This window comes from Sturnus vulgaris, chromosome Z (assembly GCF_052056855.1).
Source record: "Sturnus vulgaris isolate bStuVul1 chromosome Z, bStuVul1.hap1, whole genome shotgun sequence".
Taxonomy (NCBI): domain Eukaryota; kingdom Metazoa; phylum Chordata; class Aves; order Passeriformes; family Sturnidae; genus Sturnus; species Sturnus vulgaris.
In genome coordinates, this window is record NC_142283.1 from 28,355,414 (window position 1) to 28,370,370 (window position 14,957).

Genomic DNA, 14,957 nt, shown 5'->3' on the forward strand with positions numbered 1-14,957 from the left:
GTAGCCATGCATTTCCCAAAAGACATAAAGAAGTTTCAAAAGGCTGTGATATAATTTCATGTGTGATAGTAGCTGAGAGACAGCACAAGTACTAGGCTGCAGATAGCAGCTTCATCTTGTATTTCTGAATAGCTTAAAAATTTACTGTCAAAGAACTACTAGGTGTACTAAGAACTCTAAGGAGAGCTGCTAGGCTGGGCTTGGTATACTAAGATTTGTCTCAAGAGAGATACTGTACTCACTAGGACCCTCTCCAGGTTCTTTTGTGTTTCTGGCTTGTGATCAGAGGTTAATAAATGTATGTTCAAATTAACTTTTGCCACACGCACATGCATTATGGAGTGAAAACCTGACTATTTCTATATTTCAAGTTATACAACTCTGCAAGAGTTAATTAATGCAAAACCAGGCAAAATTGTGGCCCTGTTAGTGAGAAGTGCAAATTTGATTTGATGCAATTTGAAGAAGATTTCCAAGTAAAATTTGTAAATTTTTTCACTGGACATCATGAAGATGACATTGTCTCAAACTTCTAAAGTAAAAAATACTTCAAATCAATATGCTACCAAAAGACATATGGAAAGGTAACTACGCAAGCTCTGTTGCTAAAACTGTGCTTTTCTTACAAGAAAGGTTAGCCCTGACCTGAAAGCCTGTGTGATGCAATTGATCACTCCAACAACCAGCACCATACATGGAATTTAGAGTAAACTTCTCATCTTTAACCTGTCCTGAGGTTCACGTGGTGGGGTTGCAGTCACTCTACACATCTGTTGACATCAACAAAGCTGACAGAAAAGTATGTCAGTGATTGCAACTGCTGTCTTGATTAATTGACTGTATAATTTGTCTTTTTGAAGGGGAAATATAGGGACTATACCATTAACACCTTTTGAAAGAACTGTATATTAATCAAGCATAAATATTTTTCTAGATTAAACCATTACAACCTCTTCCAATACTAGCAAATATTATCTTAGCTCAAATTTGCTATCAGTAAAAAGGTATTAAAGTACTGACCAAAAACATGTTGTCCTAGGGCTAGTTTGTATGTTCTGCATTCTAGAAAGTGCTGTGCCTCCTCTATCAGAACAACCTACAACAAAGGCTAAACATCACAAAGTACAGAGTTCCTGAGTACCCTAGCTTTCTACGATAATAAATTACCACTAGTAACTCACTGAATATTTAGAGAGTTGCAAGCAACACAAATGTTCAACTTTTTTTTTAATTTAGCTTTTGAACAGACAAAAAGACAACAAAAAATTTTAAGATGATAACTTAAGCTATATGAAGCATCAAATGATATTTAAATATATCCTAAGAACTGAGTGGTCTTGCTTTATTCTTATCTGTATATAATTTTATCCAATAAGGACGTAGTGTTCCTTTCTTATTATTATGGGCATAAGACTATGCTATTTACACTGTTTTTCATGTATGACAGATTCCAGCTGTATCTGATGCCGCAGTGACTATTCACTTCCTACTGGTAACCACCCCCTCATTCCACGGCTACAAAGAGAAACACAGAGAAGGATCACAAGACTCTGTAATAATAAGGTACAATTTATATATACTCACATTCTAGCATTGAAGCAGAAACATTGTATTCTGCTTCCTTACTTTGCTATTTGCCTGGTGAAAACATTAAAAATTAATTGGTGATCAGTATTATTTCTTGAGCTAGTGTCTCTTTTTGCCAAGGTAATTTGTGCAGACCCTCCAATGCCAAACATCAGGTACATAAAATACATAGAGATATGTGTAGACAACTTCTTGGCAAAGTATTTAAAGTGATATTCTTCAAGAACTATGAGTACTTTGCTCATTGTGCGCATTTTTGATTGTACTAATGCAATTGCTGGTGCATGTACTTCCTGTTCAGGCTCTTAGGAATTTTCATTTGTTAGGATATAGCTCTGCCATACATTTCTGTCTACTGCTTTTCCACTACTCTTTAAAAGATCTTGTCTCTAGGCTTGGCTGCAATGCAAGAGTTTAATTAGAAATTTGCAGATGTTTTCCAGAGGCTGTGTAGAGTGGGTTTTAAGTTTCATCAATGAATGTACATGGACTCTTATTTGAAAATATATACGTGCACACCTCAAATACATGGGCAATGAATAGATCCTCAAAAGCAAAGCCAAAACACTCAAGGACACACTTTCTATAGCACCAAGAAACAAGACATTGACATTAGAGCTATCACTTTTGCAATATATGCAGAGACAGTGTGGGAATTTATGATACACAGAGAAAATTATTGGTTTTTATTCCAGTTTAATGATCTGTCACCCACACACTGAAAATAGGGATGCATCCCCTCTCCACCTGAAACTAGCTACCTGAAATATTGACAGCTGCCTGCAGAACAGGCACACCTTGCACTTAGTACCAGGTGGGCAAAGTTTTAATCATGGCTGTGGAGATAAAAAGGCTGTGAGGGCTTGCATTTCATGCACTGACCTAGACAAACACAACATCACACAACATCTTTGCCGAGCCCAAGCTAGTTCTCTGATTCAACTTTCCCTACACACAGAATCACAGAATCACAATACGTTGGATGGGACCACAGTGGGGCAGCTGGTCCAACCTCCCTACTAAAGCAGGGCCCTCCTGGAACAAATGGCACAGGATTGTGTCCAGATGGTTCTGGAATATCTCCAGTGAGGGAAACTCCACATCCTCTCTGGGAAATCTCTTCCAGTGTGTGGTCACCTGGATAGCAAAGAAGTTCTTCCTCGTGTTTAGGTGGAACTTTGTGTGCATCAGTTTCTGACTATTGCTTCTTGTTTTATTGGTTTGCACCACTGAGAAGAGCCTGGATTCATCGTCTTGATACCTTACTTTAGATGTCTATACACATCTATGACATCCCCTCTCAGTCACCTCTTCTCAAAGTCCCACTCTCTCAGTCTTTTAAATCATACTTTTTATCATACAAAAGTCATACAATCTGGAGAGATTCTCCAGATCCTTGATCAATTTACTAGCTCTCTGCTACACCTTCTGCAGGAGCTCCATGTCTCTCTGGTACTGAGGGGCCCAGAACTGCTCAGAGTACTGCAAATGGGGCCTCACCAGGGCTAAACAGAGGGGCAGGATCACCTCCCTGGACCTGCTGGCAATGTCCTCCTAATATATTCCAGTGTTCCTTTGGTCTTCTTGGCCACAGGGTCACACTGCTGGCCCATGTACAGCTGGTTGTCCACTGGGATCCCCAGGTTCTTCTCCTCAGAGCTGCTTCCCAGCAGGTCAGCCTGTGCTTGTGCCTGGGGTTATTCCTCCTCAGATGCAAGAACCCGCATTTACCTTTTTGAATTTCAGAAGGTTCTTTGCCCATCTGTCCAGTCTGTGAAGGTCCTTCTGAAGGGCTGCACAACTCTCTGAGGCATCAGGCAAGCCACTCCTTCTAGCTTTGTATCATCTGCAGAATTGCTGAGGAGGCCTCTGCCCCTTCATCCAAGCCATGGACAGGTTAAACAGTGCTGAACGCAGTACAGAACCCTGAACCACAGCTGTAGTGACAGGTTTCCAACTAAACTCTGTACCACTGATCACAACCTTATGGAATCTGTTACTCAGCCAGTTCTCAATCCAGCCTAGTGTCCATTCAGCCACCCTACACTTCTTGATTTTTCTAATGAGGACGCTATGAGAGATAGCCTTATGAAAGCCAGGGCAGACAATATCCACTGCTTTCTCCTCATCCATCAGCATAGTTTTTTTCGTTGTAGAAGGCAATCAGGTTGGTCAAGCATGATTTGCCTTTAGTGAATCCTTGCTGACTCCTCCTGATCACGTTTATGTCTTCCATGTTGGTAGACATGGCCTCCAGAATAAAGCACTCCATTTTCTTTCCAGGAATTGAAGTGAGGCTGACTGGATGATAGTTCCCTTTGTCCTCTTTCTTTTTCTTTTTGAAGATTGGAGTGATATTTGTTTACTTCCAGTCCTCAGATACCTCTTCCGATCTCCATGACTTCTCAAAGAAGAGAGGCCTATTTATGATGTCTAACAGCTCTCTCAGCACTCATGGATGCATCCCATCATGGCCTGTGGACTTCTTGTTAGATGTGAAATTTATTTAGGTGCCCTCTTACACATCCTCCTTCATTGAAGGCAGGTCTTCCTCCTGATATTCATACACCTTGGTTTCCTGGCTTAGAGATCTCTGGGGCCTGATGTTATTGGTGAAATGCAAAAGATGCAAAGATGACATTCAATAACTCTGGCTTCTCTGTGTCCTCTGTTACCAGAGTGCCCTCCATTTGCTAATGTGTCCACACTATCCTTTCTTTTCCTTTTGTTATTTACATATTTGAAAAAGCTCTTTTTGGGTTGGATGTCAACCTTGACATCCTTGGCTAGATTTAATTCTAGATGAACTTTGGCCTTTCTAGACTAATTTCATTTCTACTTATCCTGAACACCTCTCTGTATTCACTCCAAATGGCCTGAACCTTTTGCTTATAGCTAGCAATGACACGACTTTATTCATTCATGGAGTTTTCTTGAGCCCTTGGCCTAACCTGCTCCTCACCGGATGCATTGCTCTTGAGCCTGAAAGAGGAGAACCTTAAAGATTGACCAACTCTTGGGGACCTCTCTTCCCTGCAGCAGGTCCCTGCACATATTCCTCACACTGTACAGTCACAAATAGAATTTGTTTACATGCTCCTGTGTCTTGATACATTGCTGAGTTTGGCAGCTTAGAAACCTTAGGTTAATGCTTCCCTGCCATCACAGCAAACTTCTATTTTGGGTTTACTTAAAAACAGAAAAAGAAATTAAATTAATTTCAAAATCTGTCTTAATTATTGTCACAAGAGGACAAAGAGTTGTCGTCTTGAGTCCTGAAAACTGGTGTAAAATGTAAAAGCTAGAGTTCCTCTTCAGTTAGTTATTTTCAGTAAATTTTGTCTGTTCATTGCACACATACACATATAGATATGTCTTTATATATGCTTCCTCTGTGTGAAAAGCATTCTGGCTACTTAGCAGGCATGTGGGATCCTGCATAAATTATGCTGATTCTATATGATTCAAACTATAAAATATAAAATTACATCCCATTTTCAACATGTGAATACACAAACTATGTAGAATGTGGAAGATCAAACTGGAAATTCTTCATTCTCATTTATGAGTTTTTTTTCATCCCACAGTCTTATTGGTTTCAACTGGGCTGAGTAAGGTGTCACATAAGACCACATTCTGGTCTTGTTTTAAAAGCACATCAAGTCTCCAATCTTGCAATCTGATCTGTGCAAAGACAGTCACATTATGCCAGTGGGCTGTATTTCTGGTGTGGGAAGACATTTCGTGGATCAGGGCCATAACAGTTAACTACCCAAACAAAACATGACAAAGCTTCACTGCAACATTTTATCTGATGTTTTTCAGGTTATATTAACTTTTAACTTCAGAGATGTGTAGTGTTTCTCCACCAAAAAAGTGTAATATTCTTGAAGTATTCTTACAGCTTTAAGATGAAAAACATCACACAAACGTTGGAGAATGGCAGTGTAGTCAATTCTGTAAGTCTGGAGTGGACTACAGCAGGAAAATGCTTACAGAAAAGGTGATCCTTTCAGGACACCCATTCCTCCTCTTGGATTCTTGCATGACCATTTTCCTGCTGTCTTATACTGATGTTTCCAATTTGCTTGTGAGCAACTTGGGTATGAAAGTTCAATCAGCCACCCAAAAGGTGCTATTTCTGTGGCAGTGAAACAGAGGTACCTACATATTTTAGATAGCTTTACAGTGCCCATCTGCTATCTATTTTAATATTAACAGTGATCAGAAATATGACTACTCTCTACAGGGTACTTTTCATAAACTTTCATTGGACTCTGACTGGTACAGTCACATCTCTGCAGCAGTTCAATGTGTTCTCTTTTTACAGATATATCAGACATTTCACTCCTTTAGTATATGGCATACAGATAGATGGATGCACCCACACGAATCATGTTGCACCAGTGTGCAGCCAGGTGTGCATTACAAGTAGAAAGATACGACATGAATAAAAGTGTCCTATCATATTTTACATTAATTGATCTTTAATGATTTCATCTTACCGTTATTTTTTATGGCATGAACACCACTGTGAGGTTTGTTGGTTACCAACAGTAAAGCCCATATCATCCCTATGCATCCATGGTTTCAGTTTTAAAATTTATCTTCCCTGACTAAAAGAAAAAATGGTGAAGGACCTAGAAGAAAAACTGACTTTGGACTTCAGAGTCTCTTAGCTTGTAAAATAACCCTGGTGGGCTACATGTCTACAGCTACTTGTCTATGTTACAGCAGAACTGGAATGTCTCAGATCTATTAAGAATTGAATTTTTCTGCATCTTAGCTCATGAAAACTCATACTGCTGCCCACAAAGGTGCAAAGGTTGAATAAAATTTCATTTCAGACTGTGTGAATCCAGTCCAATGCCAGATTTTGGATTGCCATTTTGATAATTACCAGGAGCTGCATAATGGTTTGAAGGGCATCCAGGCAGGATCCTTGCTGGAGAGGAGAGCTGCAGAAGTTAATCAAAACAGGTACAGCCCTTCTTACCTGTTCCTATTTTTGCTCATCTCCCATTCCACATCTGTCTGATATGTACATGTTCAGTACAGTATTCCCTGTCTGTACACTCAGAATGATCTGAATACAGTAGTCAACATCTCGATTAAGGCACAATTCTAATTGGATTTCTCTGTCATAGTGGAAGGAAACATACTTGGAAAGTTGCTCCATGCCATATTTCAACTACCAACAGGAGCTGTTTTTGATCAAACTTCTGTTATGTTTAAAAGGAGGATATATTTCTAGTTAACTTCATGCTTTCACATAGGAAAGACTTTTGGAGCAAAGGTGAAGACCAAAAAGCTTAGGCCAGAATGTAAAGGCATGAAAGTAAAAGTGAGAAAAATTTAAATACTTAAATATAGGAGCTTAAAATGGAAACTGGTGCACCTCTTTAGCCATAGTTACTTTCTGTACTAATCTTCCTGTCTCTATGAAAAGACAAAGGCAGACACATTATCAGTTTTGACTTATTTTTGCAATCAGAGTATGTCTTTAACAGAATAATATTTTTTGCATAATAATAATAATAATAATAATAATAATAATAATAATAATAATAATAATAGAAATGTCCCATATACTGATTTCTCAAGAAAATCTGTTGCCAAGAGAAATTTTTTCATGAACTGTAAAATTCATAGGATGTGCTTGGCTTGCATCAAGAACACAGCAGTTTATTCCCCACAAAAACAGCTCTATCTAGTTAGGCTGGATATAAACAGAAAAACTGCTTCACTAATTATTTATACTAAGACAGCTGCATTCTGGAAGATTCATAAGAACTAGAAGTTGCTTTATTTTTGATTCTTACTGTTCTTTCGATTGTCAGGGCTATCAGACTACCAAAAATCATCTAGACCTTCATCCACAGGGAAGTAATTCACAAGTGATTTTTTTCCCACTGAGAGTACTGATACTGCTTATTTAGTAATAATAATCATAAAGTCTTTATATAGAGCGCAATCTTTACTTGAACAATGAATTTGCCTTCCAACCAGTGCCACTGGCTTTTGAGACTGCTTGTGTGAGTAAGGAGTATGCCACAGCTATTAGCATCAACCTTGCTGCAGTTGTTTGCACTGTGGGAAGAATATTCTTATGTGTCCAGAAATGCATTACACTTCTGTGTCCCAGCAAAGAGTATTTTTTTTTCAAATCAAAATGACTACTTTTATGAGTCAAGTGGAACTTATTTGTATTTTCACATTCAAGTCAACTGGTTTTTACATTATGCACCTCCTTCTTTCCCCCTTTCTACCCGCTTGTAGACCAAGCAGTTGAAATACTGAAACTAGCTTAGCAAGGGGAGTCAGAGGAAAAAAATTTCCTGGTGCTTTACATACTATCATCTACATCCTCTCACTTGTTCATGAAATGCAGCCACAGTAGGGAATATATGAAATAAATACCCAGCAGTTTAAAGCAAAGCTTCAGTGAAAGGGGGTGAGAGAAGAAAGAATAGTGCAGCCAGTGGAAAAAGAACTACCATTTTGGACAGGCAGAATACTGTGGATCTTCAGTCACCTAGGACCGTAAACTGAACCTTACTCTATTTTAAGAATATTTAAAGGGTTTGTGAGATTGGATCTCAGTTTAGGCTCTGAGATTAGCATTCCACTTGTGCAAAGTACCATGGAATTTTAATGAATACAAGTAGTCAGACTTTCTGCTCTCTCCCAGAGATCTGTTTATTTGCTAATTTAGAGACACGTTTCACATCTGACTTCAGTGGTGCATTTGTAGCAGCAATGGCAAAAAGTCCTGATGCTGAGAAAAGTGGCATCTGTGAATCTTATGCAGTCCTAGATACACACAAAGATGTTTTTCCCCACCTGGGATAATGAGATATTAAAATACAACAATGAACACAAAGATCTACAAGTCCAGTCCACTTTGCTTTTGTGAGGGGTTTCTGGATTTAAAATAATGGGGAAAAAAAGCAAGATATTATTTAAATTTCTGTTCTAAATACTTAATTATTTTTCCTTAGGAAATGAGTCTCTAGAACATGATTATCTTAGGTTTTTTCAGAGTTACTGTATTGAAATAACACTTCAGGCCCTTTATGCTGTGTCCTCAATGGGAGTTGGGTATTTAACTCAATTTGGTAAAACCAAATAAACATTTTTCAAGGTCACTAAAATAACTACTCCTTGTCTTTATTGCAGGTTTTCTGAATTATTTTTCCCTTTAAAATTTTCATTTAGAGTTGCAGGGACCCATCAGCAGCAAAAAATGAGAGGAGCTGGGTAAGGAACTTCTTGGTCTCATAATGACCATCCAAAAACCTTAATCTAGCCTGAGAATCAAGATGCTTGAACCAAATCTAAAATTTTTTGTAAGTGGTTTATATGCTTTTAAGAAGACTGTTCAAGAAATTTGTTTTAGTTTTAGAGATAAAGCATTGTGAGATGTGTAGTAGATGCTTTGGGACAAAGTTTTAAACCTTTCATTGACATTTGCTTTGGCAAAAAGTTAGGTAGCTGTCTATATAAAATCTGGTCACACAGTCCTGAAAATCTGGCTGTATTCTTTTTGTTAATCAAAACCAGATAATAATGTGCAATGCAGTCTTTTTTATTTCAATAGCACGAAATATTTTGGTTATTAGCTGCTTCTTAAAATTACTATAAATTTCAACAAATACCAAGAAAAACAACAGCTTCAAACAAAAGTAGAAACACCTCACCACAACACCCAAATCTTCCTGGAGTATTTCATACAACATTTCTGGAGCTTAATTGCACTCTCTAGTGCAGTTTCTGGAGCTACAAAAATCTGCTTATTGTCACTTAATGCCACTTAAGATTATAGTAAACGCTTATAAGCTGAATTGTAATATTTGTGTTTTTGTTGCAACTTTTAAAAGAGTCAGTTAAAAAAATTGTTATTAACTCCTGGAGCACAGTCAAATTTTGGCAAAATCTGGCTAGATGACATATTCTCTTCATGCCATATTTAGCAAAGTGAATATTCATAGCTGAGGATGTGTTCCCTGAAACGCAAACTTTATAACACACACGAGATTGTGTTCTTAACAGCACATATGAAACAAATTTTTAAAATCAGCTATATGTGAGGTTAATGGCTCAAATATGACACAAGCAAATTGACCACTTAGCTGCCCAGGGTGTGCACACCCATCACTTGAACTGGATCTTGAACAAGATAAAGGAAGAGGCTGTCAAAAGGCAAATCCTGTGAGGAGATACAGTGATTTCTGGTATGTCAGTGTCCTCCCTTACATAATGGCTCTGGTGTGAAAACTGCCCTCCAAGAGAGCACAGGAAGTTCAAAGTAGCCTGAAGGTATTCACACCTTTTGATGGACCGTAGTGGACTCAGCTGTGCTGATAGGAGAGGCAGCTGTAATGTCATAAACAATCGAAGACTCCCAAAGTGTTCCATAATCCACAGCATTGCATCATTCCGTATGAAACTCCCCATCCTGAGGAGGTACCTGAGCATTCCCACTTGACCATAAGTGAATATAAACCCAGTGGATTCTGATGTTTTGTCGGCTTTCCCCACTCCTGACAGACCAAGCCAGCAACCATCACTTCGACCAACAGACATAAAAATTGCAACAATAAAGTCTCCTTTCAGCATCCAATAGGTGGTGACTCTCTACCTTTCTAGCTTCTTTTTCCTATTTCTCTCTATTTCTACCTCACATTTATTGTTAAATAAAAATCCATTCTATTGACTTTGGCATACGGTCTTGTTTGCAATAACCAGATATTAACACCATATAATTACCTTTTGAGTCAATTACTCTGTTGTTTCTCCTCATGACTCCATTCTCCCCAAACTATATCAGCTAAGTTTTTTCATTATTATTTCGCAAATAAGAAAAAAAAAAAGAAAAATCAAGAGCAAAGTTTGCATACAAAGATTATAATCTTCTGCGTAGTTCTTGAATATGCGACCATATTCTTATTGACGTAGGGGCTGCTACTTTTAATGGTGCTAACTTATTAAAGTCAGTAGCTGTAATGCCTTGGACTTGGTAGCAAGAAGTCAGTTGTGCACTTGAATCCTTAATTTTGTAGCTATAAACAGCCACATCACATTTCCAGGAAAAACAATGGGATTGTTTTCAGCTTTGCTCTGAGGCATGTTTTTTATTTTCTTCTTGTATTTACAATTAAAACCATTCTAATCAGAGAACTCTGCCCTGAGTTCACTTCTGAAACAGAGCATGAGAGATGTCACTCAAAAGTGAAAACTATGCCCTTTCTTGAATAATGAAAGAAAAGCCTAAAAGTGCAGCATTATTCACTGGACTTCTATTAAAATTTTGAATTAATTGACTAACTACTAATACCTGCCCCAGTGTGCAATAAATGCGATGTCTTGTCATAAGCAGTCTCTTTTCCTTCTGTGTGGAAAAGATAGAAGTCTTACCTTTGTCCTAGTTTTGGCCAGGACTTAGAGGTTATTCTATACCACCTCACAGAGTTGCTGGGGCCAGGGGGAAGTGACTCTCTGGCTTCCAAGAAGGGCACAGCTTCTGACTGACAAGAAGTGATAGCATTGTCCACCATTCACTTCCTTGGAGTCCTTGGTGAGAACTCTAGCACATGAATCACTCTCTCTTTTACATACTTTAGTTGTTAATATTGTTGTCTTATCTCATTGCTGTTTGCAGAAAACTGTTCTTATCTCAACCAGTGATCTTCACCTTTTGTGCCTCCAACTCTCAACTCCATCCTGCTGGAGCAGGAGTGAATTAGTGACGTGGTTTGGGAGAGTCTTGGTGGGGACAGGAGACCATTTCTAAACCATGACAACCTTTCATCAGGCAAGTGATAAGGAATTTCATGCATAGACAGGCAGGTTCTCTTCTTGCTGTAGAGGATTTCCACCAGTGCCTGTGTTCTTGTTGAGTAATAATGAGATACCACAATGAAACAGTAGAAGATGTATGTCAGATGGTTCTCCAATAACATTAGAAAAAAAAGCAGCTGATGTATGGGATATTGAAGGCAGATTAAGTTGTTAATGTATATTAGTATATTCTTAATTTCCTTTTAATTGAAAAGGACATATTGACTTTAATTAAAACCATTTCACAGGAACTGTCAATTAGCACATGTCAAACTAGTTAATTCAGAACAGAATTCTTTTAATTAGGGTCTGCTTTCCTTTAACTGTGGGGCCAATGAAATCAGCCTTTCCTTATCAAGAATTTAAATGTCTCAAAGAAATACAATAAAGATCTCTAAAAACTCTTATCTATTATTAGAAGCCCATATGGATAACATTAAAATGATGGTGCTGGCATTGTTCATGCCACAGACATCAGAGTTTCCTTTATGACTGTTTGAAAAAAATAAAAAAAGAAAATGATGGCTTTGAAGAAAGACGATTTTAAATACACAGATTTATCCTACATTAAAGAGACTACAAAATTTATGACATGGATGCTCACATTTAAATTATTTAATATGTCTGCTTAAATAAATGGGCCTATTCAAATGTGTTGTGTGTTCTATCAGCCAAAGACACATAAAACATTTTCAAAGCATGCAGCATGAAATTCTTCCCTTAAATGAACTATAATCGAAACGAGAAAAGAGACTGAATTTTTTTATTTTTTTGGACAATAGCAGCATTGTTAACTTTCATTGCATGTGAAGATTTAACTAATTGCTCTTTAGTTAAATTGCTAATCCAGTGGCTGTGAACATCAGTGTGCTAATGTCATCTCAGTTACCAAATAGTATATAGTCCCTGTCTTGACTTTCACATACTTTGTGAATATATCTCTGGCTGGTTGATGGGTTTCCGCCTCTTGGCTGATGTACTGCTGTAAAGACCTTCTCCATGGTTTCTGGGAACCACCATGTGTGACATCTGTAATGCTGGTAACATCTCTTCAGGAGTAAGAACAGCTGAGAAAAATATAGCAAATCATAAAAGGAATAATTGCAAAACCTAGTCTTAGTCTAATCATACAGGGTTTAGCCACTGTTTTACTGACCTCTGTCAATATAGGATTACAGAGATCAGTGAAAGGAATACTTAATAACTGAACTATGGATTCCAAAGAGGATTATCTGGTAAGATATTTCATGTATCCTGATGGTCTGTTGACTGTATTAGGAACCTGATTATGGGCCTGACTAACTCAACAATAAAACATGAATCATTCCCCAAAATTAAGTATGACTGGTCTGCATTAAAATTTAATGTGTCCTAGAAGTACACTTTACCTAGAATCCTACCCATGCTAATTTTGCTCCCAGGCAACTCTCTGGTAGGCGGTGTGTAGTAGAGGTGTAGGAATGCCATGTGTTAAAATCTGTGTTAAGGTTCCTACAAAACCTAAAAAACTGGATGAACTTTAACTAGATGATCTACAAAGCTGAAATACTGTGCCCCAGGAGTTCTTCAGCTCAAGCAAGAGGCTGTGTAGAGATGTCACTGTGCTGCCTAGTCTCCTGCTTAAAGTGTACCCGAGTATAACTAATAATTGTAGTTCTACTTTTAAATGTGACTGTAGACTGGTAACATAAGACCCTAATCTTTATTCATTAATCCCATTGCAAACCATATTAAATCTGTCCTCATCAGTTTAAATGCTTACCATAATTTAGAACCCATTCAGCTGATGCAAGTCACTTTGCCACTGAATTGTGTATTTCAACTTCTTTTATAACATAGCAGAAGCAGTGTTTTGCACTTATATCATCTTGCTCAATATATTGTTTTTTTCAAAATGGCAATTAGCAATAACTTTTCCTTTAAAATTACTCCTATAGTGGCTGTGCATGGGAAGTATGGTTATGTTTACCACAAGGTGAACATAATTATATGTTCCTGTTATAATACTGTTATACTGAACTTCAGACTCTAAAAATATTTGAAGAGTTTAAATTATGAGAAACTCGCAGATTATGGTGAAATTTTAAATCTTTACAGTATTCCAGCCTGGTGCTTAATTATTGATGTAGCTCATAAATAATGGCAGGAACAACGGAGAAACAGTTTTAGGGAGGGAGTGTAACATGCTGAATCTTCACACAGAGCTAGTTAGAAAAGGAATTAAAAGCAGAAGATCTCTGCAAATATACCAGCATAGCCTACTATGTGCTATGTGCCATGCTGTCAAAACAGTGAAAAGTTGTTTGGGTTTTTTTTGTTGTTGTTTTTATTTTCTTCTTTTTGTTTTATTTTTGTTTCTTTTTTTTTTGTTTGTTTGTTTTGGGTTTTTTTTTGCAATTAATACTACAGCGACTTAGCAACAGCCCTAATATTTACACACCTATGGATCTCATGACTTAGTAGCAAGCTTTGACTTAAATTAAACCTGTCAGTTTCTGATAGGAAGAAATCATTACAGAACTTCAAAAGCACTTGAACCACAGCAAGATTTTTACAATTATCTATATAATATCTTTATACCTTTATTTGCTCCTTGATCTTCTGTGGCAGTCCTAACCTCTCTGTCAACTTTGTTCTGTAAGAAGCTGGACCTTAAAGCATACTATTAAAAATACATATATATATGAAAATGCTGCAGTATACAATGAATATCACTCAGTCTGACATTCTTTTTTGAATAAATGCTTTATAAAAGTTGCCTATGTGAATCATGTACTGTTCATGTATTGTTCATGAATAAAATGAAGAACCATTTAAAAATTACTAGCATTACAGAAATGTAATAGCTTTTTAACAGATTATTTAAATGACTGTAGCTCTGATTTCCAACCATTTTATCCAAACAGCTATGTCAGAACTATCCCAGAAAAGGGAGTAACTTTCTAATTAAACTCTTTTGTTGTTGCATTTAAGAAATATTTTGGAAGCAAGAATTTCTCAATTATGCATTCATCTTTCAGAGCAAAGCCATACAGGGTATAAGAACACAATCTCACAACCCCAGATGAAAGCACAAAGAGTTTGGAGGATTCATTCCATTCTTAAAATCACAGTGAAGAAAGCATTTAAACATATGCAGAGTAGAAAAGACAATTTGTTCTGACTGACCAGTGTGTAGATAACTTCCTCAGGAGTCTTTTGTCCCTGCAGCTTGCCTTGCCAGGTACTTCTTCCTATTTCAAAGAGGACTTTGAGTCATGACTGCTGTGCTCATGTTAAACCATTACAGCAACTTGTTAGCAGCACCCAAAGATGGAGCCCCCACCCATTAAACTATGAGAATTCCCTGCTTAAAGTCTTCTAGACTGACATCTTGTGTTTGCTATTGTTTTGAAGTACAGTTCAGTTTTTTTTCAAAAACCACTGTCTTTTGGACAACTATGTCTTCTGCTGGCTATTTTTGAAGAAATCAACCTTTGTGTTAAGCAATGAAAACTACATAGTTGAAAAAATAATGCTAAGGCACCTCA

At 37.4% G+C, this 14,957-nt stretch overlaps 1 long non-coding RNA gene across 17 annotated transcripts in view; it reads left to right on the forward strand.

The window, feature by feature from the left end:
• Positions 1-14,957, forward strand: part of LOC148219759 (uncharacterized) — a 165,639-nt gene that overhangs the window by 7,354 nt on the left and 143,328 nt on the right. For 9 of the 17 annotated variants that reach the window (XR_015799603.1, XR_015799598.1, XR_015799604.1 and 6 more), the window contains exons 2-4: positions 1,448-1,563; positions 6,435-6,567; positions 11,249-11,401. This is a non-coding gene — a long non-coding RNA (uncharacterized LOC148219759). The remainder of the gene's footprint in view (positions 1-1,447; positions 1,564-6,434; positions 6,568-11,248; positions 11,402-14,957) is intronic. The other 8 variants (XR_015799588.1, XR_015799595.1, XR_015799600.1 and 5 more) reach the window with 1 other exon arrangement.